This window comes from Bolinopsis microptera, chromosome 3 (genome assembly GCF_026151205.1).
Source record: "Bolinopsis microptera isolate Bmic1 chromosome 3, MBARI_Bmic_1.0, whole genome shotgun sequence".
Lineage (NCBI taxonomy): Eukaryota > Metazoa > Ctenophora > Tentaculata > Lobata > Bolinopsidae > Bolinopsis > Bolinopsis microptera.
In genome coordinates this window covers 10,813,208-10,819,189 of record NC_087074.1, presented here as the reverse complement: position 1 = coordinate 10,819,189, position 5,982 = coordinate 10,813,208, and positions in this window count along the sequence as shown.

Below are 5,982 nucleotides of genomic sequence, written 5' to 3'. Positions count from 1 at the left end.
CATACTAATTTTTGTGTACAATCTGGATAAATTAATTTGGAATCTAATTGTTACTTTTAAGAGTGATCGAAAAGATCCAAGTTTATGGTAGGATGGGTAAAGAAATGTCAGCGGTATGAGTAGTATATATACATACACCTGGCCCCCAATCACCTAGGTGTGAACTGCCCCCGGGGCCTCCCCGGGCCGAGCTGCCCCCGGGGAGCTGAGGGACTGCCCCGGGGAGCTGGGGAACTGCTCCGGGAACACCCTCCGTGAACCAGGGGCAATCGCAACAACAATCACCACAGCCCGGGAACTCACCCGGAACGGGCTCTCTGTGAGCCAGGTGTGAAATATCCTCGTAACGGGCTCCGGGGACCCTCGAGAGATCGTTCATTTGTTGTTGAGTTCGATTGTTTAGTTTCACACCTCTCGGACTGGAACAAGACATCTCAGATGTAAGTATATTTTTATTTTGTAGCGAATATTCTGTTCACGGGGCACACAAAACTGTTCCGGGCCCTTGTTCCTAAGATCCGCAAGTCCGGTGTGATCTTTCTTAGAGCACGAGGACTTTTATTGCAATAAATCCCTCGGTGTGAACCCGACCCTCCCAGAGCAATAGGTCCCACAATTTGCAGCAAGTACTTGCTATATCAAAATCTACACAATCATATTTCAACTTACCCTCCCGATCTCCGCGTGACCACTCCCGGAATTATTATGTTTATCATCATTTCATATGTGTTATCTTTGAAACAGCAATCTACGACACGGCGAGATCTTGACCAATTTTTGTTTACACTTGATGTCTAGTAATGCTACATAGTATTTCACAAGTCCGTTTTTTATTTCCAACTTGAACTCAAGCTCCGGACACACAGAACTAGTAGCAACAATTGACGCTGCATTATTATATTTTTGAGGTGTGACAATTGTTTGAAGAGAGCTTTTCATAAATGTATCACAAGACCATGATATGTTGAATATTGTCAAACCTGCCCCCCGTATTACGCCTGATTTACTTGAAATTCGTTTACCAATTTTGTAAATATGATTATTTGTTGTTATTTCGAAGAGAAGTGACTGAAAAGGTGCCAATTTTTAATTCTGGGACTTGCAACAAAACGTTAGTTTGTCAGGTGAGTCAGTCATAATGTTAAACTTGAAGAGTAGCGCGGTTGAAACATGTATATAAAATTTTCAATTGTTGAGTATTCTACGTATTCCAACAACATCTTGTTTTTGTTCATTTTGCTAATTCCGGGAAGCATTAATTTTACGCTTCCATCATATTGTAAGATTTAAAATTGAGTAATTATAGGACTGTCAAATATTGCAACTAAATTTACAGGGGTCAATAACAGATAGTGATCCAATCACGTGACCGTTAATCCTTTCGCGATACAGTATTACTCCTTACGGACATAAACCATGTAGTGGAACTCACAGCTAGGAGCTCTACGTTTGAGACTCTGGCTAGGGAGAACTATGATATCCACCTTCACGAGATGCATGCCACACCAGGTAATTACAGATTGAAGCAAATCCCAGTTACAGTTTTCAGTTCATTCAACCGAATCCGTTTTCCCTTTTGAATTATATGATGATCATTTTGTAACAGTGCTGATTTTCATAAAACATCACGCAAAACATTCCAGGGTCTAGAACTGGTGACGATGCAACAAGACTGAACAATATCAAAACAACATTCAAGCAAAATTGAGCGATGTTTGAGTAAATTGCTGAGCAGTCCCCAAGTATATAAAGAGAACAAGGTTGGAAATTCATTTCAATCAGAGATGTCGGTGTTTTGTCCTCTCTGCGATAAACAATTCGCAAACAAGCAAAGTCTGTCCTCACACAAAAGTCGGTATCATCGGAAGAAGGGAGAATCACACACAAGTTCTATCAACCACCCACCGTCAAAAGCTTATGTGACTGATGAAAAAAGGGATAATCCTAAATATTCAGACGCTGATACAACAATATCTGAAGAAGATTATCAAGACAGTTCTAACTCTGAAGTAGCAAGTGTTGATGATGAGTCAAAAACAGAATCTGATCATATGACAAGTAGAGATAAGCTAGACTCTGACTCCCTGTGGCAACAAAAATGTAAGCGGAAAGAAGTACCAATCAAACAAATAAACAAAAAGGTGAAGATGTCGAAATTTATCAAAACTTTAGACGTTCTGTCACAAAGAAAGTTATGTAAGGAGGAAGACAAACGTTTTGACTTTTTATCCTCTTACATAATGAAAAATGAAGTGTTTGAGACATTGAAGCAGCGACTCAATAACTCTAGGAAAGACATCGCCACCGTTTTAAGTTTGGAAGAACGAGCTCTATTGGATGCAGTAATTACAACTACAAGTCTATCTGATGTCAACAAGCTAATGAACGAGAATAAAACAATCGTCAGTAAGATTCTTGAACTTTAACCGTTGTTAACTATTGTTAAGTTTAATAACGAACATATAGTTGTTGAATATTTTGGATCAAATTGACACTGTGTTGAATATTACAGTACACCTGTTACTGCTTGTTGTTGAAATTATAATTATATTTCTGGATTTAAAAGTATGATTGATATTGTACACAAGGTTGTACACAATTTTAAATAAACTGGTGGTGTTTTTGCGTTGATCTTTAATCCAGCACAAGAGCTGTAGTACCATCCGCAGGCCATCCACCTCTTTTGGGGTCAATCTCTTTTCATAGTTAGGTTTCGACTCTAGTAAACAAACCTATCCACTAATGATGATACAGATAAAATTACTAACCTGTTTAACAGCCCTAGGCCTACCCTACTGCCAGCTCAATACTGTATCTTTTTGGTGTAGGGTAATTGTATAGAACCATAGACAGTAACTTTTTGGTGTTGATCCAGCATGAGAGCTTAAGTGAACAACGAGGAGGTTCATGTAACCCTCTTCTTGTGATGACCACCGATGTAGTGTTGATGATCTCCTTTGTATGGTGATGATTCAAGAGGATCAGGTGTTCAATGTAATGAAATCTCTGTATACTACCCAGTACCCAACTGTTGGCGATCACTGCTTCTTGTGTGATCCTCATTCACACGACTGTTACAACTCCAAGTGACATGCAACAACACATTTGTAGGATGCTCTCAAGACACATGCTACTGCACTGTTAAATTGCTGATAGGCGATTGTAAGGACGATTGTTCACGTAAATACGACGTCTGGGATGACAGAAGAAGAGTGGACCCCTGTAGATCCATCTGGGGACCGTCATTGCTGTGGTGATTGTTGTTGTGATTATTTGTGAAAATGTGATCCTCCGATATGTAGTCCCTGCTCGCTCCTGCCTCTTGATACTGACTGTGATACCCCCCTGATCAGATTGGCAAGCTTTTTATTCCTTTGGTATCATTAATTGCACGGTTTTTCATTGCTACCTTTGGAAATGCTTATGGCCTCCAGAAATTTAAACATACTCATGATTTTTATACAACAGTGGAATCATGAGTTTGGGTATTTTACTCCAAAAGGATAGATTATCAAGGATTTTCATAGATTTTCAGGATTATCAAGGATATCAAGATTATCAAGGATTTTCATAGATTTTATAGATATATCACAATCGAAAGAGTCATCAGAGATGACAGACTTTTCTGAGAAAGCAGTGTTTTGAAAATTTAGTTCGGACTTCCCTGACTTCCCAGGCTTCCACTGGCGGGCCCTGCGCGGAGAATGAGGGGGCGCAGAGGGGAAATCACGGGATGTCTGGGAAGTCTACTGTCATGCCTATCATTATTATCATTTGTCTATCATTATTATCATTCACCTATAATTATTATCATTTGTCTATCATTATTTGAAATTTTTTATCATTATTACCACTTATTTAATATTTAGTGAATAAACAATTAAAACGAACTGTTACTATAAATTGTAATATGTGAAAATTACTTTAAACTCTGTTATCCCTCTAGGGAAGGAAACTAATAAATATCAACTACATTTAGAAAACGACCATTACTGGCTATCCAACCAATAACAAAATAACTATCACCAACTTTTAATTCAGGGATGATTTTGAACACTAAGTTGCTTTCAAAAATAACTGGTGTAAAAGTTTTATGTCCATCAGCAAAATATAATTCAAGTCTATAACCCCTTGAGCTCTCGTACTTCTTTAAAGTATACGATACAAGTTTCATTTGTGCATTAACTCTCTTCGAATGTTCAGCTTCTGATATAGCACTACACCCCAAACACTCAATTCTCTGTGCATTCATAGCTTCCAATGAAGAGTAGCACACTGGACAATTGTCTATTTCAGCAGGTATCATGTTGATGAGTTGAGGGAAGTTATTCTTGAAGGAATACTGTACTTCAACCTCCTCGCCTATCTTGAAAGGTTCCATCGTTGTTTTCTTTAGAAGTAATGAATCCCAAACGTTGAACTTTAAATGTTTTGTTTTAAACGGTATATTTGTAGTAACTGTTAACCTCGTATACCCTCTTTCTACTGGTCGAACTTCTGATATAAACCCGTAACAGTTGAAGAAAGCCATTTTGAAACGTAGTTGCCGATGTAAAACAAGAAATGAGTTCCAACATTGTTGTATCGAGCTTATAGTTATAGAGTTATACTTATTCTTTAGGTAAGTTACTGGTAAACACTTTAAGACCCTGTCCAGTGTCCGCATATATTTGTTGTCGTTAATTATGGTTGTGATATCCGACAAATACTTTTCATGATGTAGTGTATCCAAAACTAAATTTTCAAATCAATAAAATTATTTAAAATTAGGTGATCGCATGAAAAATGTTAATATTTCAGTTTAAGGATTATCCTCTTTTATCTCGAGAACCTGCTTACAATCAAGTTCTGTACTAACATACACATTATTATTGGATGACTGAATAAGCTGTTTAAATATGCTAAATCCCTTAGTTTTAGATTCAAGCAATACTCCTGCTGTAAACGTTAAAATAAAAAAATAGAAATAATTTACATCTGACTCCAAATTGTAAACAGGAGTGGCAGGAGGTTCAATGTCTATAGCAGTGATTATTGGAGAAATAAATGTGAAGTGTTCAAATTCAGTTTGTTGAATTTCTCCATTATATCTCTGTAACAACATATCAACTTCATCAATTTTGAATCCTTTCCAGGAGAATAGAAAGCTATCCCTCTCTATAGTCGCGTTAAAGAGTGAAAACATCTTCCCATGATCGCGATTCAAATGTAAAAACAATGTTTTGTCTTCACGGTACAGGTGTGCTGTTTTGTTGACCCCCTCAAAAAAGAAGTAGTCTTGTGTTTTGTTTGAATTAACTGGAAATTCAATGACGAAGGCCAGTGTAGAAACTACGCTAAATAAAAAATTAAAGTTCATGTTTGAATGGGGGAGGGGGTAAGACTTCATTGCTTTTATACCCTTATGGAACGATGTCATATTAAGTAAACATATCCCGAGCAAGTTTAATTGAATCCCTGGTTATTGTAAATGGGTTGAAAATTTCAAATAATGATAGACAAATGATAATAATTATAGGTGAATGATAATAATGATAGACAAATGATAATAATGATAGGCATGACAGTAGACTTCCCAGACATCCCGTGATTTCCCCTCTGCGCCCCCTCATTCTCCGCGCAGGGCCCGCCAGTGGAAGCCTGGGAAGTCAGGGAAGTCCGAACTAAATTTTCAAAACACTGCTTTCTCAGAAAAGTCTGTCATCTCTGATGACTCTTTCGATTGTGATATATCTATAAAATCTATGAAAATCCTTGATAATCTTGATATCCTTGATAATCCTGAAAATCTATGAAAATCCTTGATAATCTATCCTTTTGGAGTAAAATACCCAAACTCATGATTCCACTGTTGTATAAAAATCATGAGTATGTTTAAATTTCTGGAGGCCATAAGCATTTCCAAAGGTAGCAATGAAAAAACCGTGCAATTAATGATACCAAAGGAATAAAAAGCTTGCCAATCTGATCAGGGGGGTATCA